At 42.3% G+C, this 26,858-nt stretch overlaps 1 pseudogene; it reads right to left on the bottom strand.

The window, feature by feature from the left end:
- Positions 1 to 2,257: 2,257 nt before the first annotated feature.
- On the bottom strand, positions 2,258 to 26,858 carry LOC133391684 (paired box protein Pax-6-like; annotated as a pseudogene).

The following is a 26,858-nucleotide window of genomic DNA, read 5'->3' as shown; positions in this document are numbered from 1 at the left end:
CTTATTGAATGAAGTGTTGAAAGAACAAAATATACTCCAAATAATGTATTATAAATGCTTCAAATCCAAATTTAGCGAATGTCAACAAAACGTAAACTGCTGTTGTGTCATTTCATACACCCGATTACCAGGACCAAGGTAAATAGAAAATGTTGCCCGACAAAAATCAAATTGGTTTGAATTTGGCCGGCAACAAAGTTGCGCTAGCTGTCAAAATCTATACATTTTGCCAGCAACAATGTTTCACGCAACAAGATTAGACCAGTGCCTTACCGTAGCAATAGACGATGCGCAATCTCAGATTGCGCATATATTTATCTGTCAAACGGATGGGTTAGATATATTTATCTGGCAAAAAATATTTATATATCTCGGACATATAATCTTGAAAATTTATGCGCAATCTTGGCGCAATCTGAAATTGTATGGAAATGACGTTTATAGCTCAGGGTTGGCTACGCGAAATGACATATGTTTTGATAAAACGAATATATGCGCAATCTGGGATTGCGCATCATGTATTAATACGGTGACGCACGATGAAATCGCACGTCCGACGCAAGGTGTTATAAATGACAAGGTGAAGTTGTTCAGAGTGAAATAACATTTCTCGACTAGACATAACTGTTGTATGCAGAGAGTGACAGATATCTCCCACAATGACATTATCCTTGGTCCGACGTTATCTGTCAAATACCATGTAAAATTTTGACAGGCCTTCCGATAAAATTGCATCCGATGGAGCACATACACGAGTTAAAATTATGATTTAACACATTTCGTGTCATTTATTAACAATCTGGAAGAAATACAACGCAATAAAAGAGAGAAAGGAAAAGGATATATCAAAACTGCCCGATTGGGTAAATTAACGACTGCTTATTTACCATTACCTTCCTCCAAGTCTCACCGCTGCTGATGTTGCACTGTCAATTATGTCGGCGGTAGCAGATGGAACGGTGCCATTAGGGCCGAATGGAAAATATCCTGTGCAAGGGCCAGCGCTGAACGGTGCACGGGCAGTGCGGCTAGCCGAGGCAGAGGAATACTGCCAAGCTGCGGCGGTGAAACAGCCCACCTGAAGCAGCACAACTATGAGAAATCCTGGAAAACTCTGTAATCAAGAACTGGTTACAGAACCGGCGCACCGGTACGATTGGGATTGGAATTTTGAATCGATTGGGATTCGATTGATGTTCCATTGAGATTGGTATTTGATGGCTATTCCAATAGCGATCTAATCTCAGCCGGATTTGCTGGAATCCAGTAGAGAAAAGCGCTGATTGTTTCGCCAGGACTCCACAGAGCATAACACGGAGCGCAACATAACAACTGACAGCTGCCAAACGCTTCAGAAAACGCTTCTTTGATGGTAACATGTTCTGAATATCCTTAGTAGGCCGCTCATTGCTCATAGAAAAGCTACCAACCTACTACGATGACCGACAGTTAATGAAACGCTTTACCTGCTTTCCCAAGCGTTTTCTGAAGCGTTTGGCAGCTGTCAGTTGTTATGTTGCGCTCCGTGTTATGCTCTGTGGAGTCCTGGCGTTTGAATTGCTAATGTAAACAAACATTTTGATAACATTTTTGTTGGGGTAAATCGTGAAAATTTGAAGAAATGGAGCTTTATGGGAGAGGAAAAGCTTTTGAAGTAGAAAACATGAAAAAACACAAAATTCGTGTAATATAAGTATTTTAACATGTATTTATCTCAACATTAGTTCTTACTTGTATTTACATCTGCCCCTTCCCTCTCCGTAGAGCATACCAAAAGGGGTCTGATTGAGATTCGGAACTGTACAGAGGGCAGGTGAAAGCTATGACAGCAAGGAAAGGTACACTGCATGAGGCTATCCGCCATCAGCTTTTGTTTTGCTGTTTTTAAAATGCGTCAGTCGTTTGCCGGCTGCTAAACGGAGTCTTTTAAGATAACCTTTAGTCCGAGAGTTTGAGTCGTTTCGACATTGTTGAGGAATCGCAAAGTTGATTTGTAGTGCTTGGGATTGTTTTAACGGAATGCCCGACGCTATTCGAGACTCCCAATGTATGAATTAAGATAAACATTACGGCGCTCGAAATTACAATGAAATTGTCGTTTTATTTCCTTATAATTATTTTAATTAAACAAATCCGTTCGTTGATGCATTACACGCCCGCACTTTTAAATCTCTTGCGGTTTAATCTTCACTCTCACAAGCATGTTTTCCTATGACCACTGCGCACTGCGCTCTTCAGCCCGAAGCGTCCACCTGCTTCAGGTCCTTTGCCCGCTTGTCTGTAGCGATGAGACAACGGAGGACGTCGCGAATGGTACAGCCGTGGGAAACGCTGTCACCGCATTCGGCGAGCGGACCGTGTACACCGGTTTGCCAACACGCGGTTCTTCCTTCAAGGCACACCGCTGCTGATGTTGATGCTGTTGCACTGTCAATGAAGTCGGCGGTAGCTGATGGTACGGTGCCATTAGGGCCGACTGGAGCGTACCCTGTGCCAGGGCCAGTGATGACCGGTGCACGGGCAGTGCGGCGAGCCGGGGCAGCGGCTGCAGCTGCCCGTCCAGTGGAATGCTGCCAAGCTGCGGCGGCTGAAACAGCCAGTGGGCGATCAGCTGCGCCTGCTGGCGCTGTTTGCGCTTGTTGCGCGAGTCCTGCTGCTTCTTAAACTTGGTGCGCCGGTTCTGGAACCACGTCTTTCTCTGCGTCTCAGTCCAAGACACTGCGCAAGCTCGAACCGCTTGTTCATGTTCAGGTAGATATTGCGCTGGAATTCGTCCTCGAGCCGCTCGAGCTGCATCGCACTTTAGGCCTGGCGCGGTTTTCGCTCCTGATTCTGTTTCCGGTACCGCTTCAGCAGCGTGGATGCTGCTAGAGAGAATGGATGGGAAAACAGGGCTCAGTCGCGTTTGTTCAGTATTTTGTTTGCGCCGCTCGAGGAATGCAGGCGTCGCCACGATATCGTTGAAATTGACTCACTCAGAGAATTTGTGTTAGAATATTGTTGTGGAAAGACGTTTTGTGGTCTAGATTCGCCGCAGCAGTTGCGCTGCTGCTGGTCGACATCCACGAATCGACAGTTCGCTCACGTACACTATGAAGCATACACTAGCGAGGCGCGCTAAGTGTGTCAGACTAGTGATGTGATTTCTAGAGCGCTTCCACGACTCCGATCCGACTTCAACTATTGTTAGTCCGATTCCGACTTCGGCAAAATGAAACCACTAGATCCGCCCGGAGTCGTCCGGAGCCTTCCGGAGTCGTTCCGAGTCGTTCCGAGTCGTTCAGAGTCGTTCGGAGTCGTCCGGAGTCGTTCAGAGACGACCCGAGTCGTCCGGAGTCGTCGGAGTCATTCGGAATCGGAGTCGTTCGGAATCATCCGGAATCGTTCGGAGTCGACCGGAATCGGAGTTGGTTGGAGTCAACAGGAGCCTTTGTGCTTGTGATCAGACATTTCCTTTCGTTGTGTTTTAGGTCTTTCACTTTGCGCGTGCACTTCTTATACAGGTCTTTGTTTCCAAGGCCGACCTCGGCCGACTCCAGACGAGTCCAGATAACTCCGTCCGTAGCCATTGGTTGCAATCGAGAACAATAGTAACAAATAAGACAATCAGTACAATATTACATTCATCACTACTTGTTAATTTTTATTCATAATATCCAACTTGTGCCGCGACACAGGACAGGATAAAAATGCAGATTGTTCCAGGGCTCTTTAGCGACTGGATACATGTTTCCGATGAGGAAACGACGCTGGAGATGTTGTGGTGATATCATTATATATACCATGCCAGTCTGGTTGCCTAGCGTTCTTCCGCACACGCTTTTTTTACTCCCTTCAAGGATTTTACAGAAATGACCCGGATGAATATCCTCAATAGGGGTCGGCAAGACTGTATATGAATCAGCTTCGAAAATCAGCTGTTAGTCACATAGTTGATAACGTACGTGGCCGTCGGCTTTGATTTCTACTACGACACCTTGTCTATGCATTGGTGTACGAATGAAGTTGCCTATGGCGATTTTCGGTTGTTCCATTTTAGAATACTTGAATTTTGATTCTGGTTTGGGAGAAATGGAGCTAGAAATTGAATGTAGAATAACAAATATGGTGATTTTTGCAGTTCTTTTCTTTTCTTGTTCTTTGCAACGATTTTTTCTTACCTTCAAATGCTTACTTTGCTACTCGGTGCAAGCGCAAGATGTATAATGGCGGTGCCTGTGCTCCATTGGATCAAGCTGTATGTAGCTGACAAGGTGAAGATATCGAGAGCAAATCTACATGGTGCATTAATGAGGGTGGTGGAAGTGCCTCACCAGATGCGATTTTATCGATCATTCTGCCAAGTGCTATTTTGATTGACATTGCGATTATAGAGATGGGTTTAATAGTTGAATTATAATAACACATAGATTTGACATATTTCCTTCAAACTCGACTTAGGCAGCGGTCTAATCTTACCGCAGGACTCCACACAGCATTACACGGAGCACAACATAACAACTGACAGCTGGCAAATGCTTCTGAAAACGCTTTATTGCCGGTACCATGTTTTGAATATCCTTAGTAAGCCGCTCATTTCTCTTTGAAAAGCTACCAACCTACTGCGATGACCGAAAGTTAATGAAACGCTTTACCTGCTTTCCCAAGCATTTTCTCAAGCGTTTGGCAGCTGTCAGTTGTTATGTTGCGCTCCGTGTTATGTTGTGTGGAGTCCTGGGGTTATTGCGCGCAACATTGTTGCTCGGAAACATATCGCTGAGGTTGTCTATGAATGTTGCTGGCAACATTTCGCTTTGACATTGTTTATCGTGCCAATTAATAGCTCAAAGCTTAATTTTTATCATTCACGTGTTGAATAAAGTGTTTATCAAAATAAAATATTCACAAAAAAGGCTTATAAATGCAAAAAATCCAATTTTGGCGGATCTCAACAAAACGCACACTGCTGCTGTGTCATTTCATGCACCCGATCACCATGACCAAGGTAAATAGAAAATGTTGCCAAACAAAAATCAAATTGGTTTGAATTTGGCCGACAACAAAGTTGCGCTAGCTGTCAAAATTCATACATTTCGCCAGCAACAATGTTGCGCGCAACAAGAATAGACCGCTGCCTTACGCTAAGGGCAAAATGGGCAGATGCTTTTGACGTACGGCGCTTGGTGAGGCTATGGTGTTGTATTTGTCGCCTCAATAATCATAACAGGCACAGGTTCAAAAGATTCGATTTTGTAGGTTTAAACTTGTAAAAACTGTTTTAATTTTGGTAACATGTTTTTGGAAGAATTTTATGGGCTTTTCTGACCAGCAAAACAAAAGATAGAACGAAAATACATTTCACGAAACGTGCGCAAAAGCATAGACCAATTCCTAAGCGCAGTTGTTGTAGTCAATATTGCCCCAGTGTTTTGACACTTCACAGTTTGTTTACATATGCCCATTTTGCCCCAGGGCAAGGTGTTATAAATGACAAGGTGAAGTTGTTCAGAGCAAAATGACATTTCTCGACTTGACATATCTCTTCCGTGGGCTCCGGTATAAAAATCGGGCAGGGCTGGTGCGGGATAATGAAATTTGTATGCAGAGAGTGACAGTTGTCCCCCACAATGTCGCCCAGCAAAAGCGATAAAAATCGACCTTCTAAATACATTATCCTTGCCCCAGGGCTATGCCCATTTTATCCCGCGTGTCAAAAAAGTTTCTCGTTAACCGTTGAGTAGGCAACCAGATTAACATACGTAAGTTGGCAACCGACATACCCGGGTATTCCACACGTTTTGACGCAAAAAATTAACGGTTTTCATAGGTAAACAATGCTTTCTATATTTTAATGCTGTAAGCAAGTAATGCCGACCATATATTCTCTTCTATTTCATTTATTCATTTAGTTTATTCATTTTATTATAAAAATAACGGTTAAATTGAAATTGGGAATCAGTTGAATTTGACTCGAAAATAAGCACAATACGAAAAGAGAAAGAAGAGAAACCTCATTCTCCATACAAAATGTATGGAATACCCGGGTATGCTGGTTACCAACTTACGTGGTAAAGTTAAAAAAAAAATCAAAATAAAATACTTACAGACTGTTCAAAATTACAATTTATGCACCTGTTGCGACGATCGCTTTTGCAAAGGGCTGAATTTTAAACTCGAAAACCAAGTTTTATATAGCGAGACTTGTTTATTTCTCCTACACTCTAAAAACGTCTTGGCTTCTCCTTTGCGAATGAAACCATTGGTAGACGCTCTCGTTGATAAGCGAGCGCTAGCACCCATATTAGCTAAGCCGTCTGTTAGCAACGCATCGCGAACGCACACATCCACTAATGTATCGTCGCTCAATGCCACAAATACATCCAGAACGACTAAAACAGCTTGCGCTCGCCGTACATTTACTAACTCAACGGAGCTCACTGCTGATATCCAAGCTGCGAACGATACCAACACTGTGGAAGATTCTGATAACTGTAACCACTACAATCATCGTACAGTATCGGACATAAAGATAGAACCCTGGTGTTTTCAACGCAGCATGCACCTGTTGGGACAGGTTTATGTGTGGTTTGTGTGTTTGTGTTTGTGTGTGTGTGTATGTGTGTGTATGTGTGTGAACATGTGTGTGTGTGTGCATGTGTGTGTGTGCATGTGTGTGTGTGCATGTGTGTGTGTGTATGTATGTTTGAATGTGTATTGGTGTGTGTGTTTGTTTCACAAGTATGTCGTTTCATATAGATTTGTTAGTAGTTTTTCTGTGTTTTGGGTAAGGTTTTTGATGTAATAAGCAGAACCACCGCCCTCTCGATCAGTGTTTTTTCGATCTATTAACAACTTTACGGTCTTCTTTCGCCGTGGTCTTCTGAGGACGTCCGGTTGACTTGCGCGTTTCGGTTGTCCAAGCGCGTTTCAGTTGTCCAAGCGCGTTTTGGTTGTCCAAACACATTTCGGATGTCCGAAGCGCGTTTGCGACAAAAGTGCGCGATCGTTCCATTACGAACTAGATCGTTTTGCGCTTAATGCCAGCAGCCGCCATTCGCTTTATTATATGGCGCTGATCATCGGTACTATGTTTACCTCGACCCATTGTTACTAACATTGCTTGCTTGGACCGTCAAGAACGCGCTGGTTAAAAAGTTGGACACGGCTGATCCCGTGCTCAGCCTGCGTTCTGCTTCTACACGTGATGAATTACATCGTTGTAGAGCAGCAAAAAAAGCGTATGGATAAAAACTATCAATGAGCAAGCGAGTGAGTATCTACCCATTTAAATCGAGAACCGAATACTGCCGCGCTCATGAAACAAAACGCCCATTGAAAAGAACAACTGCGCGCCAGCTCAATGCACGCACAAAGTTTAACATGCGCACACAACGTTCAACGCAGAGATGCACGCAGGCATTTCTATGGCGTGCACTGGAGAAACACCTGTAAGGGAATGCCGAGTTCATTGCTGTTGTGCGCGTGTCCATTTCACATCGCTGCGCATGCACATTCATCAACCAGCATACCTGCGGTTTCTTCCGAGGAACAAGCGCTGCTGTCGATGCAAACTGTAGCTTTTATCCAAGTGCAAACGCACGCTGGCTCACATGATAACACACATTATCAGAATACTTTCCATGCAATATGAAACCATAGCAAGCTACGTTTTTCAGACACAAACCCGCGCACTTGCAAATACACATTAAAAAGCACACTCTCTTTCTACCACACAAACACACACACACACACACACACACACACACACACACACACACACACACACACCATACACACACACACACACACACACACACACACACACACACACACACACACACACACACACACACATACACATACACATACACACACACACACACACACACACACACACACACACACACACACACACACACACACACACACAGACACAGACACACACACACACACAGACACAGACACACACACACACACACACACACACACACACACACACACACACACACACACACACACACACACACACACACACACACACAAGTAACGTGGTAAAACAAGTGCAAGGTGCGTTGACAACACCAGGGTTCTATCTTGATGTCCGATACTGTACTAAGCCGACTACTGATGTTAGTGCTGGAAACTATCGAACAAATACACAAGCATCTTCTGATCCTGTTTTGTACCAAAACACCACCAACACGGGTATAGCCGAGAAAGTATGGTTATACTTCACGAACATCAAATCGCATGTCTCCGCTGATGATATGCGTGTGTGGCTTAAAGCTGTGCTACCAACGGACGATATTAATGTTAACCGTCTCACGAAAAAGGGTGTGAACCTGGACTCGATGTCCTTCATATCGTTCAAAGTGAGTGTTCCTAAATCTCTTAAGGAGCTTGCGCTGCAGTCTACTATTTGGCCAGTTTCACTTACTGTTCGGGAGTTTGTTGCTCGTGGCCTACCAAAGCAACGTGTACATGAAAGGGCTCGATTTGACCCTTCTGAGCTTATTTCGCATCGTACAAATAGTGAAAATTGCTCTTCAGCTGTGCCAAAAACTACCGCTCATCCGGATCATTTTTTGGAACATCGATCGCCACCCCCACAGCGCGGGATTCTATCACCATCCCAGATGACCGAGATCTTAGAGGCTATTCAACTGGAGTTTCTTCCCACACCGGCTCAGTTATCACCGGGGGTGGGGCTTCAATCACAATCCAATCTCAGCAACAAGAACCGCTCACCACAGATCAGCCCGTTTGCCAAACGGATAGCTCACAATCAATAGACCCATTCGTGATATATTACCAAAATGTTCGAGGCCTTCGCACCAAATACAATGAATTGCGCCTTTCTGCGAATGAATCAGGGTTTGAAATGCTTGCCCTTACTGAAACCTGGTTAAATGAATCGATTCCATCCAACATGGTCCTTGATAGTGATGCCTACAACATATACCGCTGCGATCGAAGCAGGTTAAACAATGAACGTTCGCGTGGGGGTGGTGTGCTACTTGCATGTTCCGTTCGATATCCTTCTGTGGCACTTAACATTAATCAACCCACGCTTGAAGCTTTATGTATACGTGTTTCTTTTTCTAAGTTTCGTCTTTATGTGGGGATTGTTTATGTGCCACCGTATTTGAGCAGCGACCGCAACTATTTGGAATCCCTTTCTGCTTTCATCAGTGATGCATACATGCAAATGAAACCGAATGATCATCTTATCCTTCTGGGCGACTTCAATCAACCTGCGTTAGAGTGGTTGCTTTCTACCGCAGTAAGGCCAGACTCATCTTCAGCTATAAGACATTATGTGCCACATATTTCTTCGAATACATCCAGTTCCTGCTTTTTGGATTTGTTAAACCTGCATGAACTCTATCAGCTGAACGGGGTGCATAACCATTTAAATCATTATTTGGACCTGGTGCTCTCCAACTCTGCTGCAGCTGCTTGTTGTTCTGTGTATCCTGCTTCGTCACTGCTCCTGCCCCAGGATGCCCATCATCCTGCTCTAGAAATTGCGTTACCGTCTTCTTTATTTAGGGCTAGTAGGGTTAAGAATGTATTACCTTCTGCTCCTAATTCATTGAGTGTTCGTTATAATTTTCGGCTCACATACTATCGTAAACTTAATTCAATTCTATCTCGTTCCGACTGGTCTTTTTTTATCAATGTACATCGGTCGACGAGGCTGTTCAATCGTTTGATGCTTTGTTAACCTCTGCACTCCTTTCATGTACACCTATTTTTCGATCCCCTCCTAATCCTCCCTGGTCAAATCGTACTCTTCGCAACCTGAAAAAGGTTAGAATGAAATATCTTAGCAGGTATCGTCTGAACTGATCAACATTCAACTTTCGTTTATTTAAGTACGCTGCCTCTGCGCATCGACTATACAACAGGGCTCGTTTTGAGGCCTATTCGAGTAGACTGCAATCGCGTTTCCGTTCGGATCCAGCATCCTTCTGGCGATTTGTTAGGGTACGAAGAGGGTGCAATACGTTACCTAATGAAATGGTACTTGATTCTCGAACTGCCTCTACGCCTGTTGAGATCTGTGAGCTATTCTCTGCACATTTTTCCCAAATGTTTGAGCCACCGGTTAGTGACCCTAACTTTATTGAGGGTGGGCTACTCTACACGCCAGAGAACTTAATTAATCTCTCCGATATTTCGGTTAGCTCTGAAACAGTTGTACAGGTGTTATTTGGGTTGAAACGTTCTTTTACTCCTGGTCCAGATGGCATTCCTGCCTCTGTTTTAATAAACTGTAAGGACGTGCTTGCTCCACACCTTGCTAAAATTTTCAACCTTTCACTTTCTCTTGGGGTTTTTCCTGCTCTTTGGAAATCCTGTTGGCTTTTTCCGGTACACAAAAAGGGATGCCGTAGCATTGTTTCTAATTATCGTGGGATAACTCAAACATGTGCCACAGCCAAAACTTTTGAGCTATGTATCTTTCCAACCATACTTCATAGTTGTAGTTCCGCTATTAGCCCTAAACAGCATGGGTTTATGCCTGGTAGGTCTACTTCAACTAATCTCATGTCTTTTATTTCCAATATGTTTAGATCTTTTGAGGCCGGTACCCAACTTGATGATGATACTAAACTTGGTTTTGGTGATGGCATTATTAGCTGGCTGTCCTGATATTTAAGTAATCGATCATGCAGGGTTAAAACCGGGTCGTACTTATCTGAGGAGTTTTTTTGTACGTCAGGTGTCCCTCAGGGTTGTGTGCTAAGTCCACTTCTGGTTTCTTTGTTCAAAAATGATGTTTGTAATGTTTTACCTCCTGATGGTCATCTCCTTTATGCGGATGATATCAAAATCTTTTTACCTGTGTCTTCTTCTTCTGATTGTCTGAGACTTCAGCATTACCTCAATGCATTTGCTCATTGGTGTTCATCCAATTTACTTCGCCTGTGTCCCGAAAAATGTTCTGTTATTTCTTTCTCTCACTCTCTTTCTCCTATTTCATTTAACTATACTCTCTCTAGCGCTTCCCTCTCTCGTGTTATGTCCATCCGTGACCTTGGTATTATACTTGACTGTCGTCTTAACTTTAAACTGCAGCTTGATGAGGTGCTACTAAAAGCAAATCGAACCCTTGGGTTTATCTTACGTTTTACCTCTATTTTTAGAGATCAAAGCATCCTAAGAATCCTTTATTGTGCTTTGGTAAGGCCTATTCTTGAATATGCAAGTATCATCTGGAATCCTCCCACTATTGATGGCTGTTCGAGAATTGAAAGCATTCAGCGCCTCTTTACCAGGATTGCCTTTCGTCGTTTGTTCGGTGCTGCCTCACTACCTCCCTATGAAACGCGATTGCAGTTATTCAATCTTCACTCCTTAAGCTTCCGCCGCCAAGTGTTTCAGGCTTGTTTTATTGGTGGCTTATTACTTTCTGCTACTGATGCTCCTGATTTACTCTCGTCCATCTCGCTGTATGTTCCCTCTCGTTCTCTTCGTCCACGTGATCCTCTGTCAATTGAAACACGTCATACTCTTTATACTTTCAATGACCCTCTTCTGTCCTGTTTCAGGTTGTTTAACCACTTTTACTATCTCTTTGATTTCGACTCCTCTCTTAACTCTTTCCGTAACCGTATTTTTTCTTCACATTCCCTTTAATTATTCTCCTTAGTTTTCTATTACTCTCTTTTTTCTGTTAAGTTTATGATAGTCTCTACGCTCTACTCGTGTTTTTTTTTTCTTTTCTTTTTTGCTAGGTCAAGACTAGGTTAGTTAGGCTGAAACAGTTGTACAGGTGTTATTTGGGTTGAAACGTTCTTTTACTCCTGGTCCAGATGGCATTCCTGCCTCTGTTTTAATAAACTGTAAGGACGTGCTTGCTCCACACCTTGCTAAAATTTTCAACCTTTCACTTTCTCTTGGGGTTTTTCCTGCTCTTTGGAAATCCTGTTGGCTTTTTCCGGTACACAAAAAGGGATGCCGTAGCATTGTTTCTAATTATCGTGGGATAACTCAAACATGTGCCACAGCCAAAACTTTTGAGCTATGTATCTTTCCAACCATACTTCATAGTTGTAGTTCCGCTATTAGCCCTAAACAGCATGGGTTTATGCCTGGTAGGTCTACTTCAACTAATCTCATGTCTTTTATTTCCAATATGTTTAGATCTTTTGAGGCCGGTACCCAACTTGATGCAATATACACCGACTTTCATGCTGCTTTTGATAGTTTACCTCACTCTTTATTATTAGTTAAATTGTCTAAACTTGGTTTTGGTGATGGCATTATTAGCTGGCTGTCCTGATATTTAAGTAATCGATCATGCAGGGTTAAAACCGGGTCGTACTTATCTGAGGAGTTTTTTTGTACGTCAGGTGTCCCTCAGGGTTGTGTGCTAAGTCCACGTCTGTTTTCTTTGTTCAAAAATGATGTTTGTAATGTTTTACCTCCTGATGGTCATCTCCTTTATGCGGATGATATCAAAATCTTTTTACCTGTGTCTTCTTCTTCTGATTGTCTGAGACTTCAGCATTACCTCAATGCATTTGCTCATTGGTGTTCATCCAATTTACTTCGCCTGTGTCCCGAAAAATGTTCTGTTATTTCTTTCTCTCACTCTCTTTCTCCTATTTCATTTAACTATACTCTCTCTAGCGCTTCCCTCTCTCGTGTTATGTCCATCCGTGACCTTGGTATTATACTTGACTGTCGTCTTAACTTTAAACTGCAGCTTGATGAGGTGCTACTAAAAGCAAATCGAACCCTTGGGTTTATCTTACGTTTTACCTCTATTTTTAGAGATCAAAGCATCCTAAGAATCCTTTATTGTGCTTTGGTAAGGCCTATTCTTGAATATGCAAGTATCATCTGGAATCCTCCCACTATTGATGGCTGTTCGAGAATTGAAAGCATTCAGCGCCTCTTTACCAGGATTGCCTTTCGTCGTTTGTTCGGTGCTGCCTCACTACCTCCCTATGAAACGCGATTGCAGTTATTCAATCTTCACTCCTTAAGCTTCCGCCGCCAAGTGTTTCAGGCTTGTTTTATTGGTGGCTTATTACTTTCTGCTACTGATGCTCCTGATTTACTCTCGTCCATCTCGCTGTATGTTCCCTCTCGTTCTCTTCGTCCACGTGATCCTCTGTCAATTGAAACACGTCATACTCTTTATACTTTCAATGACCCTCTTCTGTCCTGTTTCAGGTTGTTTAACCACTTTTACTATCTCTTTGATTTCGACTCCTCTCTTAACTCTTTCCGTAACCGTATTTTTTCTTCACATTCCCTTTAATTATTCTCCTTAGTTTTCTATTACTCTCTTTTTTCTGTTAAGTTTATGATAGTCTCTACGCTCTACTCGTGTTTTTTTTTCTTTTCTTTTTTGCTAGGTCAAGACTAGGTTAGCTAGGCTTAGTTTTTCATGAATTATTTTGTTTATTTGTTAGTATTTAATTAGTTTTAAGTCAATTATATTTAGCCTTGATGGCGGATATTGTATAAATGAAATGAAATGAAATGAAATGAAATGAAATGAAATGAAATGAAATGAAATGAAATGAAATGAAATGAAATGAAATGAAATGAAATGAAATGAAATGAAATGAAATGAAATGAAATGAAATGAAATGAAATGAAATGAAATTAAATGAAATTACGTTTAGATCTACTTTAACGCTGCGGGCCAGTCGTTCCCAAACTCCACCCATGTGTGGTGCGGAAGGAGGGTTGAAGATCCACTTCGTGTGGGTGTTTGTAAAGGTGGCTCTACAGGTATGGTTCAGTTCTTTCATGTGCCTTTTCAGTTCGTTGCTGGCGCCTTGAAAATTGGTCCCATTGTCGGAGTAAATCTCCGCCGGTGGCCCTCTGCGGCAGACAAATCTTTTGATGGTCATTATGCAGGACTCGGTAGAGAGGCTGTATGCGATCTCGAGATGAACTGCACGTGTCGCGAGGCAAGTGAAAACGGCCACACATCGTTTCTCGTGCCGTCGCGCATTTACGATGTCTATTTCCCCCAAATAGTCAACTCCTACGTTTGTGAATGGGTGCCAGAAGGGGGTATGTCGTTGCTCCGGTAGCGAAGCCATTCGAGGATTTTGTGACTTACACTTTTTATTTTGCAGTATTGGCATGTTATCCTCACTCTATCAACTGCTGCTCTTAAGAATGGAATGTAGTACCGCTGTCGAACTTCATTTACCACGGTTTCCCGATTTGCATGCCCATATTGCACGTGGTAGTGTTGCAGGAGCAGTTCTGTCGTGAGGTGTGATAAGGGTAAGATGATTGGAAATCTAGCGTCGTAAGGAATATTGCTCGCGTTCGCGGTTCCATCTACTCGTAAAATCCCGCATTCATCTATAAACGGGTCAATGCTGTACATAGGGCTTGATTTTCTGACCACTTGTTTTATTTTCGTCCCCTGCTGCTTTCTGGAGGACTTCGAGCTCTTTTCCAAAACCATCGCTTTGTGCTAGCTTTTCAGCGCGTTGAAGTTCTTCGGATTGTAGTGGTTTTAACTCATGTTGCATTTTACATTTAATGATTTGAGCCTGTTTCTCGGTAGCTTCGAGCGTCTTTATGGGTTTACCAATCCGTTTTAGTTTGCTGTTTCTTATAAACCTGTAGACCTTGGCTACAGTGCGTAATAGTATATTCCATTTCGAGATTCGGCTGATATCTATGAGGATCCGAAGGCGTAATGGAATGGGCCAATAGAGGGACTCTTCTCTCGATTATTGTTGTGCGAATTGGTTTTTGTTCAGGCCAACACTCTTTGGGATGGTAGAGGAATGAAGGACCGTTGAGCCATCGACCTCCTGTTGGATTCTCTTTAGAGGGGACGTATCTCCAGTCAGCTGTGTCTGTTAAGGTGCGAATCTCTGCGACTCGGTGTGCTTTGTATTGTTTATATTCCCTAGGGGGTGATCGAATCCATGCAAGAACGACATCTGAATCAGTGTGTATGTATTTTTCAGTTATATTCAAGTTGTGATTTTCACCGACAGTTTTCATTAATCTTGATCCTAGAAGTGCTGCTTGCAGTTCAAGCCTGGGTACGGACAAATGTTTAAGGGGTGCCACTTTGCTTCGAGACATCACCAATGCACAACGAATAGCATCCGCAAGCCTGTTCGCTAGCATCCGTAAATACATGCAATTGCACCGCTTCTTGTGTAGTCGAGCATGCACCTTTTGAAGTACCAACGTGGTATTTTAATTTTATAAATACTGGGAAGTATGGCTACCCAGTTACTCCATTTGATTAGCTCTTCGTCGCCTACTTGCTCGTCCCAATCGATACGGGTTCGCCACAAATCTTGCATCAGTAAGCGTCCGTGAATTAGAGTGGGGGCTAGTACTCCAAGAGGGTCGAAAATGCTTATTATCGCTCTCAATGCAATTCGTTTCGTGGGTCTTTTTCCTTCAACCACATATGGAATTAATTCCTTGTGCCAGGACGAGGGAAATTGGAAAACATCACTGATTGGATCCCAAACCATTCCTAGTACTCTTGTTTCGCTATCGTTATCAGTGGGTTTGAAGATTATTAGAGTTTGGCTCTTTTTATTTTCTTGTAAGCGTTTTACAAGAGTGGGATCGTAGCTTACCCAGTTTTGCATATTTAGTCCTGTTTGTGCGTAAATGTACTTCACTTGTTCGGCGCGCTCGATTGCTTCTTCTTTTATGTCGCAGCTGTCGAAGTAGTCGTCCATGTAAGTGGAACGTTTTATGGCAGCTGCCGCAATCGGGTATTCCTTCTCATGTTCATCGGCATAATGGTGCATGATATATTGGGCCGAGCATGGAGAACACGTTGTCCCAAATGTAGCTACGTCCATGAGATAGACGTCTGGTTCTTGGTCTTTCTCGAATCGGAATAAGAACCTTTGACTGTGCGTGTCTTCTTTCCGTATCCGAATTTGGTGGAACATTTTCTCGATGTTTCCACCAAAGGCAATTAGTCGTTGCCTAAATATGCTCAGTACTCCTGGCAATACGACTAGTAGATCTGGGCCTTTTAGTAGTTGCAAATTTAAGGATACTCCTTCTACTTTTGCAGCGGCATACCAAATCAGTCGTTTTTTAGAGGGTTTCTTGGGGTGGGACACGACGTTTAAGGGAAGATACCACACTCTGTCTTGATTTGCTAATCTTAAATCTTGGGGTGTGGCAACATGAGCAAATCCCTTTTTTATGTAGTCTCTGATTTGATTATGGACTTCTATTTTGAGTTCGGGATCTTTATCCAGTTTCCTTTCCAAGGCGAGCAGTCGTTTGAAGGCCATGGGCTTGCTATCTGGAAACCGAAATTTCATCGCTCTTCCATAGTAGTCCAGCAGTGAATCTACCGTTTGACTTGAATGACGTGTTTTCAAGTCTTGCGTTTTCGCTCTTGCCACGTCGGTGGGTTATGGAATTGGTCCGGCATACGTCCCTACATCATCTAGCACAAATAGCTGTCGCAGTAGCTCGTTGAGCTCCCTATCTACAATCGCTCTATCATTTCCCTCTTCGCGAGGTTTAACGCGGTAAAAGTTATCTACTGCTAATTGTAGTGCTACTTGATTATGTGGCACTCCTAGGGTCATCCTTTCAGCACACGCGTCGGTTGGTCCGTAGATGGCCCAGCCGAGGGCACTCCTTACTGCGACGGGCTCATGGGCTGGGCCAAAGCGTGTTTCTAGCGGACGCATCAGCTGCATGTCTCGCAGTCCGATCAGGATGGTTGGCCTCGCGTTAGCCAGGGACGTTATCGGAAGGAGCTGTAAGTGTGTAAAAGAACTTATCAGTGCGTCGTATTTAATGTTGTTAGACGGTAAACTTAGCTCTTTGACGGTGTGGGCGGCCGCTACGTCGTAGCGCCGCCCCTCTCCTCTCGCTGATATTTGAAAACTGACGCGGCAAGAGTCTGCTTCCTTCCGGGTTACGTTGGCTGTCCAGCAGAGCTCTAGCGGTTCTACCTCTCCGTGGAGTCCCAACTACGATGCTAATTCAGCTTCCACCAGGGTGATGGCTGATCCCTCATCGAGAAAGGCGACGGTGTTAATGGCGCGCCGGCCGTGGTACACCGTAACTGGCACGATGCGGAAAATTGCCGGTTGCTTGACGTAGTGATGTGCTTGGTAGTGTACCACCTCAGGGGTTTTTCTATCGCGGTGTAGCAGAGTGTGATGTCTTTCGCCGCATCCTGGTACCCGACATGTGAATCGTGATCGACACGGCTTCGAACCATGTCTGTTCAGGCACGTCGAGCAAAGTTGTAATCGCGTTACGCTTTCCAACCGTTCATCCACGGTAATTTTTTTGAGCGTTTGGCAATGCTTGGCGGCATGTCCCGGCGTAGTGCAAACCAGGCATTTTATATTGATCTGTCGCGAAGTGTATGAAGTATGCGCAGATGGCTCTGGATCTGAGTGTTGCACGTGCAAGTGGGAGTGGAAGCTTCTGGACCTTGTTTGATCTGCTCGAGGAGGAACGTAAGTGGTGACGTCGCATGCATCGTCTACCAGAGTCTCTACGAATTCACCGAACTCTTTTAGCGTTGGTTCGGGATATTTATGTTTGTACCTGGACCACTCAAGTCTCCTTGTTGCGGGTAATTTATCCACCAAATCCGCCAAAAGCTCCGGGTTGTTAAAATAGCCAGACAGGTTGCTCAGAGTCAGATGATCGCACAGGTTGATGACTTCCAAGCCGAACGTAATAAGGCTGTTCAATTGCTCTGGCTTGGGAGGGTCTAATCTGCGAACACCTTCTGTGAGTTGTCGCACGAGCTGGACTGGTTTTCCGAACAATTTCTCCAACCGTTTAATTATGAGCGGGGCGGTATTGGGCAACCTTAGTTTGGACTGCACGGCAAAAATTCAAAAATTAAATGTTGGGAGGCTACGGAAAATTTCAGGCCAATAAAAGCAATGAATCAAAAGTTATTTCAGTTTAAAGTTAAAAAAATACCCGGGTATCGGGTTGCCAACTTAAAGGTTAAACATCAACTTTTATTAACCACTATTTTCATGTTGTTAATTTATTTTCATTCTAAGTGGCAATTTATATTCATAGATAAAGGGTGGAGGCATACAATAATGAAAGAAAAATTTTGTTATGTGGCATATTCAAAGGAATTTTCAGTAAACTGCTTAATATGTCCATTTTACCCCGCTTTCCCTGACCAGACGGGACTAACAAAAATTAATAAGATAAATATGTAAAATAGAATCTGAAATCTACTAAAACGTTATTGCAAAATTAAAGCATGTAGGTTTTGAATTTTATTCTTTCACTCTTTATTTTGAATAGACATAAACATTTGCTGGTAGATTCCTAATGTTCCCTCTCCTAACATTTCTAAAATCAATGAAATTTCTTTTAGAAGTTATAAATTTTGAAATGATGCATACTAAGTTTAACAACATGCAAACTACGTATTTTTAAATAACTCAAGGATCAAAAACACCGGAGCTACCGATTTGATACCTTCAAGAGTAGGCCGCTTTCATTCTGTACTATGCCCGATTCATGCTTCACAAGGCCCGAATAGAAAAGACAGTGCCCAATTGAGGGTTTACGTCACTCGAAAAAGTATTTACGGCGACCGATAACGCTCTGACGATGCCGGATTGGCTAGGTAAACCCTGTAAGGTTGCGGTTCATACTGCTAAGAAATATTGATATGTTCATATTGCTTGCTTATACCAACGCACATTTCGTCAAGCGTGGCACTGATGTCTCGGACGTTTGTTCTAGCAGCTCGCTGAGCGTTATAGCATCTCGCTGAGCGCATTGAATGACGGTTTCCCATCATTCTTCAGCGTTTCCTTTTTGTTGTGGCTGAGCTTTTTCTAGACCGCTGATTCTTTTCGATCCATGTCTGTAAATAAAATGAAAATAAATTTAAAGTTAAAAATAGTACTACAATAAACTTAATTATTAAAAATAACTGTTACATACCCTTTTCCATGCTGCTCGTTTCTTCACAGCTGGCCCCATCAAATAGAGATCCAAAGCCACATCCTTCCAAAAAATGCAGGAATGGAACCTACACCGATTGCGATTTAAGTATTTCGGTCCATTATTTCAACAAGTTTGTCTTGCTGAAACTTTGTAACACGAATTTTCCTGAAATTTCATTAAAATTGATTCAAAAATGTTGGCTTCCAATATCTGTTGATATAATTCGAAGAAACTGTTCACTGTTGGCTTATTAAAACTTCTGGCTCTTGTTGCGGAGGTAGCTTCCGGTTTTCGGAAGGAAAGGTTCGGATTCCTTTTTCAAAAACCGTCCATCCAGTCTCTCGCAGCAATCTTCTTTTTCTTATTAAACTGATGCTTAATATTATTTTTTTCTGCTAAATCTGCTTTCTTTTATGGAATCTGTCAATGATTCCATAAAATCGGCTCTCCAGGTCAGGTCATGTCTATGTTCGATTAGTTCTTTCTCCTGTTCAGGTGTAAAAACGCACGGTTTGTATCTGAGTTTGGCAGACGTACTATGAGAGACGTATTCAATTAGTGCTGTCCTTGGAATTGCATATTTATTTGCTGCTTCTTTTTTAGACATCCCGAGCCTTATAGCTTGTTGCGGGTTCACGGAGCTTAGTCTCGCGGCTGTGTCGTTATCAAAAGAAGGGCTTTATTCTCACTTCCTATAAACTATCCTAATCTATAAACCTAACCTAGCTATAATAATCCCCAATTATTATGGGAAGGTTGCTACAAGCTTCTAATGCATTTTTCTATTGTTAGTTTGTCCAGCTTGACTGTGACTTTTTTGTACATAGTTCCGGGGCATCTGTAAAAAAAAGGCTTTTAAAAATTACGATATAATTAAATTTCTTCTATTCTTCTAAGCGCGTATGTCGCTCACACAGGAATTCGATACTTTTTAAGTACCACGCACAGGATAATCAGTCCTTACTACGGGTGGAGGAGCGGTCTATTCAAGATTTGAACCCACGATGAGTTTTTCAGTTGTTCGAGTGGATCACTGTAGCACGGAACCGCCCTCATTTTATATAGGTATAATATTTGAATGTTACAAATAGGTACCGAAATACTGCTTGGTGAGGTGTCGATTTTACCCCCACTGGTCACATACGACTTGGTGACATTTTGTATCATTTAATATTATATAAAAATTACATAGCTTGGTACTGAAATAATCAATAATGTTGATAAAACAATGTTATTCACACAGAAACTACAATTTTGTTTTAAAAACGCTACAAATCCTTAAGTCTCATAAGTAAAACTTGACATCTGTTGTCAAGTAAGGTAACCTGCTGTCGCAGCAAGAATGGAGATCTGGTCAGTAACCAGCCAGAGGTCCTCTCGCGGTGGGCTCAGTATTTTGATGAATTATTCAACGAATAGTTTAACGAACAGCTAGAGGCTCCATTAGCTAATGCATCATGATAGAAGAAACCCAATGCTGAATACTAACAAGGCACCCGGGACCGACGGAATTGCAGCTGAGCTGGTCAAGAATGGAGGTCCACGACTAGAAGATGAGATTCATCAAATTGTTACAGAGGTGTGGGATACTGAATTGATGTCTTGTGATTTAAAAATCTTAATCATCTACCCCATATACAAGAAGGGAGACGGGAGCTTGGACTGCAACAACTACAGGTGCGTTACGGTGTTGAATATCGCTTATAAAATATTCTCCCTGATCCTTCAGGATGATCTGGTCCCGCACGTCGGAAACTATCAAAGAGGATTCCAAAACGGAAAATCAACCACTGGTCAGATCTGTTTGAATTTCTAATACATATTATATTTCAATTATACTTCTTATGACATCAATTGTGTGATTATGGTAACGGGATTAGGAATAGACAACAGTTGAAGGCTATAACAAACAGTGAATTAGATGAAGATTAGATGAATTGTATTATAAATTATAGCATGTAAAATGAACTTAAACGGACAAGTGAATACACACTAGCAAAGTGAAACTGATGATCATGCTAGTTAGAATGACCATGACCAAATTCACTTGCCTGGTGAAGTTGGATGAAAAATTCTCAAGCGCTTTTGCTACCACCAAAGGTCTGCGCCTGGGTGACGAGCTCGCTTGTCTCATATTTAACACTCTGGGCGCTTTCATTTTGCATTAGCTTTCTGCGGAGAACACAGTGCAAGATAAGAGAGCGATCAGAGCGTTTCGTAGGCTTACGATCGTTCACTCTCTTTCCGATCATCACGTACGATGCCGCTTCTGCAATATGCGCTCTCTCTTTCTTTCCGCTGCAATACACTCTGCTGAGAGTTGCTGAAAGACCAATCACAGAGAAGGAGAGTGAACAAAGCTGTGATTCCAAAGCAAGCCACACAGCGCCCATAGTGTTTGCTCGGCGCTAGAGAGGGCCACCTGCGGCTCGAGGATGGAGACCACGGGAATCATTTTCTATAAGTCATCCCAGATCCTGGCATACGGTGGTAATATAGAAATAATTGGTCTGCGGCTATCTCTCATCTAGCAGAAAACTACCAAGGAATCGAGCAGGCGGCAGAGAGCCTTAGATTGCAGATAAACGAAGCAAAGACCAAACCGATGGTGGCAACATCAGCGGACCTACCAATAAATAATCCGAATCTACGTAGGCGTGATGTACAGATAGGTATCTATAGGTAGGCTATCTAAGGTCAAAGGTCAGCAACGACAATAGCATGGAAGCTGAGTTGCGCGCAAGGATGCTGGCTGCCAACCGGTCATTACAACGCCCTGAAAAATCAGTTCACCTCAAAGAACTTGTCGTGATGGACGAAGCTGGGAGTATATAGTACTAATATAGTTCTGGTACTCACATACGCCTCTGAGACATGGACACAGTCCAAATCTGACGAAACCCTCTAAGCCGAGTTCGAGAGGAAGATGCTCAGAAGGATACTTGGCCCCGTATGTGTTGAAGGACAATGGATGAGCCGCTATAATGACGAACTATACAAGATGTACAGCGACCTCACTGTCGTACAGCTTATCAAGCTCGCCAGGCTCCGGTGGGCTGGCTATGTTGTACGCATGGAAACGGACGACCCAGCCCGTAAAGTCCTTTTAGGCCTTGCACAAGGACAGAGGAGGCGTAGTCGACCTAAATTGAGGTTGCAAGATGGCGTGGAGGTGTCCGCCATTAAGGCCGGGATAACGGACTGGCAGACGAAGGCGCGAGACCGTGACCGATTTCGGACACTCCTGAGGCAGGCCAAGAGCGTAAAGTGGTTGTAGCGTCAGATAAGTAAGTAAGATGCAGGGCTTTTCAATTGAGTTTAGACTCGAAGCATACTAGTTTTGTATCAACGCATCCTTTCCGTTTTGTATTGGCATGCATCCTTTTAGAGTGTAATTAATGGACTTTTGACTGATAACAATTGATTTTCAGCAAGCCGGTTGCTGGCGCGGAATGACCAAATTGTTTATAGAACTATATATGGGCAATCTGAACAAATGGTTCAATTCAACTTATGGTTAGGTTATGCCATTGGGTACTGCATATTTCAATGTAGCTGTTAAGTGTTTTTGATTTGCATTGTGCATTCATGGAATCAAAACAATAGCACTGAAAATATATCAGAAAAAATATCTCTTATTTTGTGGATAATATGTAGCAGTAAAAGAAATCCTTTAAACTAATGTACGTAAGAAATTACAGGGTTTCGAATCATATAAGGGAATAGTTCAATCACTTAGGGGAATGCTGCAAATTGGTAGGGGAATATTGCATGCAAGCTGTGGATGTTTGCAATCAGTTAGGGGAGTTGTGCAATCGATTAGGGGAATGTTGCAAGCGTACTGTGGAGCTGTCATCAGACTGTGGGTGCCGGTGTAAATACCTTAACAATTCCATGAATGCACAATGCAAATCAAAAACACTTAACAGCTACATTGAAATATGCAGTACCCAATGGCATAACCTAACCATAAGTTGAATTGAACCATTTGTTCAGATTGCCCATATATAGTTCTATAAACAATTTGGTCATTCCGCGCCAGCAACCGGCTTGCTGAAAATCAATTGTTATCAGTCAAAAGTCCATTAATTACACTCTAAAAGGATGCATGCCAATACAAAACGGAAAGGATGCGTTGATACAAAACTAGTATGCTTCGAGTCTAAACTCAATTGAAAAGCCCTGCATCTTACTTACTTATCTGACGCTACAACCACTTTACGCTCTTGGCCTGCCTCAGGAGTGTCCGAAATCGGTCACGGTCTCGCGCCTTCGTCTGCCAGTCCGTTATCCCGGCCTTAATGGCGGACACCTCCACGCCATCTTGCAACCTCAATTTAGGTCGACTACGCCTCCTCTGTCCTTGTGCAAGGCCTAAAAGGACTTTGCGGGCTGGGTCGTCCGTTTCCATGCGTACAACATAGCCAGTCCACCGGAACCTGGCGAGCTTGATAAGCTGTACGACAGTGAGGTCGCCGTAAATAACGTATAGCTCGTCATTATGGCGGTTCCTCCATTGTCCTTCAACACATACGTGGCCAAGTATCCTTCTGAGCATCTTCCTCTCGAACTCGGCTTAGAGGGTTTCGTCAGATTTGGACAGTGTCCATGTCTCAGAGGCGTATGTGAGTACCAGAACTATATTAGTACTATATACTCCCAGCTTCGTCCATCGCGACAAGTTCTTTGAGGTGAACTGATTTTTCAGGGCGTTGTAATGACCGGTTGGCAGCCAGCATCCTTGCGCGCAACTCAGCTTCCATGCTATTGTCGTTGCTGACCTTTGACCTTAGATAGGTGAATTGTGGGACGACTTCAAAAGTGCGTTCACCTATCTGTACATCACGCCTACGTAGATTCGGATTATTTATTGGTAGGTCCGCTGATGTTGCCACCATCAGTTTGGTCTTTGCTACGTTTATCTGCAATCTAAGGCTCTCTGCCGCCTGCTCGATTCCTTGGTAGTTTTCTGCTAGATGAGAGATAGCCGCGTCATCGTCACCCAGGCGCAGACCTTTGGTGGTAGCAAAAGCGCTTGAGAATTTTTCATCCAACTTCACCAGGCAAGTGAATGTGGTCATGGTCATTCTAACTAGCATGATCATCAGTTTCACTTTGCTAGTGTGTATTCACTTGTCCGTTTAAGTTCATTTTACATGCTATAATTCATAATACAATTCATCTAATCTTCATCTAATTCTCTGTTTGTTATAGCCTTCAACTGTTGTCTATTCCTAATCCCGTTACCATAATCACTTATCACCATAATCAGTTATTTAGTTTATCATGTGTACAGCAGAATCCCACACGAAAACAACTCCAAACGATGTTTTAAAAAAAAACATCATCGGTATCAATTCGTAGCTTTTTACACCGGCACCCACAGCTTGCTTATTTAGACGTGTTAAATACAACAAACCGATCGCGACTGACCACTATGCACGCGCTCCCGTTTTTATAGCTATTCTATCATCTCCTATCTCGCTCACTCATTTCTTCGTTTCTCTTTCTCCGGATGTCCTTCGTCATCGCTCGCTTCGTTCCTCTTACGTTCGTCCTATCTCCTTTTAGAAACTTACATTCGGCCTTTCCTGGCTATCCATTGCCCTCAAGGGATTTCTTCATCACATTCGTCTAGTAGATCATTTTCCACGGCGTAAGACCACAATTTCATGTTATCTGCGCTACTACTAGTTATATTAGGACCTTCACAATTAGCAGCTCTTTTTACTTTGTAACGATCGTTGCGCTTGGTTTATATTACTTCATAAGGACCTAGATATTCATTTGCTAGCTTTCTACCTGCTACAAACTGGGTTCGTCTAATAGCTACCAGATCACCTATGTTATATTCTATGGCTTCCTTCCGCGTTTTGTCAAAGTTCTGTTTCTGTATTGTTTGAGCTCTTCTAATTTCTTCTTGAATCTGTTCCCTTATTTCTGTTTTATCGTTATCGAAACGTTCGTATAGTTCCTCTTGAATTATCTTTTGTAGTTGTTTTTCATCTTCATTTCGCATAGTTGTACCGAAAAGCGCAAAGAACGGTGTCCGTTTAGTGGTAGCATGAACATTTGAATTAATAGCTCGTTGCACTAATCCTACTGACTTGTACCATCTTGACGATTCATCTGAACTTAACTTAGCCAAAGTAGACAACACAATTTTATTAACTATTTCGGCTTGCCCGTTTCTCCTTGGAACTCCTGTAGTGTTTATGACATGCTCTATCTGTCGATTTTTTAAATAATCCATAACGTTGTTTGAAGTAAACGCGCTTCCACGATCCGTAATAATCCTTTCAGGGTTACCAAAAATCTCTGACCAACTGTTTAGTTTTAAAATTACCTCCTCGGTACCAGTCGATTTTGTTGGTTAAAGCCAAACAAATTTGGAAAATGCATCTACAACTGTCAAAATATACTTATATTGTTTTGCCGTAGCATCCATTGGTCCTATATGGTCTAAGTGGATTGTTTGTAAAGGACTATTTCCTTTATCGATTTGATGCAACAGACCTTCCTTCTTCCCCAGCTTCCTATTATGCAAAATACATTTCACACAACTTTCTATGACCTATTTAACCTTATATTCTAAATGTGGTATGAAATATAACTGCTTTATATTATGCATAGTTTTAGTATTACCAAAATGACCTACATTATGTGCATCTACAATTATCTGCTTCTCCATACTTTTCGGAATAACCAATAAATCAATTCCTTGCACTGTTTTGTAAAGAATGTTTTCCTTCATCTTATATGAACCGTAAGGACTTTCTTTTAATATATGCTATGCAGTCAGTAATAATTTTAAATTTAATCCCCAATAGGTAATGGTGCCATTTTTTGACCACAAGAAAAATTGTCTTTGCTTCTAAAATGTAGCTATGTTGATTTGACTCCCATGGCGTTGTTTTTTACTCCAAAACAAAATCGGATAAAATTTTCCATAATTTTTTTGCAATAAGACTGCACCAAACCCATACTTCGATGCAACAGTATGTATTTCTGTTTCTGCATCCCGATCATACAATCTAAGAATCGGTTCCTTGATCAATAACTGCTTAAATTTCTAGAAAGCTTCTATTTCAATCTGCCCCATGTTAAACTCTACATCTTTCTTTAGCAAATCTGTTAATGGTCGGGAAATAATAGCATAATTTTTGATAAATTTTCGAAAGAACCCCGTTAGCCCTAAAAAAGCTTGAATAGCTTTAACATTTTTTGGTAGGCTAAAATTCTTAGGGGCTCTTATCTTGTTTACCTGGTGAAATTGTTCCCTTTTCTACACGATGCCCTAAGAAGACAATTGACTGTTGCAAAAATTCACATTTCTCCCAGTTTACTTTAAGTCCGTATGCCTTTATTTTATCAAAAACTAATTCCATTTTATTCAAACATTCCTCTAGAGTTACACCGTGAATGACTATATCGTCCATATACAGATCTAATACATTTTGATTAATTAATGATTGAAAAATAGTGTTAACAAATCTGATGAAAACTGCGGGAGAGTTACAAAAACCAAATGGTGCTCTCTTAAATTCGTACAATCCCGTTTTTGTGGCAAACGAGGTATATTTTCTACTACTATCTTCTATTGGAACATGAAAAAATCCGTTTGTTAAATCCATAACAAAAAAAAAAAAATACTTAGCTTTCTGTAGTTTTTCTAATACCTCATCAATTACTGGGATTGGAAAACCATCTTTTAATACGATCGAATTGAGTTTCCTATAATCAACGCATAATCGGTACTTGCCGTTCTTTTTCTTGACGATCACCACTCTGCTCGCAAAGTCGGACGACGATTTCTGGATCACTCCTTGCTCCAGCCATTGTTCTATCTGTTGTTCCACGATCTCGTTCTCAGGCGGAGAGAAACGTCTGGGTGATTGACGAAACGGCACCGCCCCTTCGTTGGTGATGATCCGCAT

This window comes from Anopheles gambiae, chromosome 2, assembly GCF_943734735.2.
Source record: "Anopheles gambiae chromosome 2, idAnoGambNW_F1_1, whole genome shotgun sequence".
Classification (NCBI taxonomy): Eukaryota; Metazoa; Arthropoda; class Insecta; order Diptera; family Culicidae; genus Anopheles; species Anopheles gambiae.
Note: the sequence above shows the minus strand (reverse complement) of the source record. Positions and strands in the feature narration are given on the sequence as shown.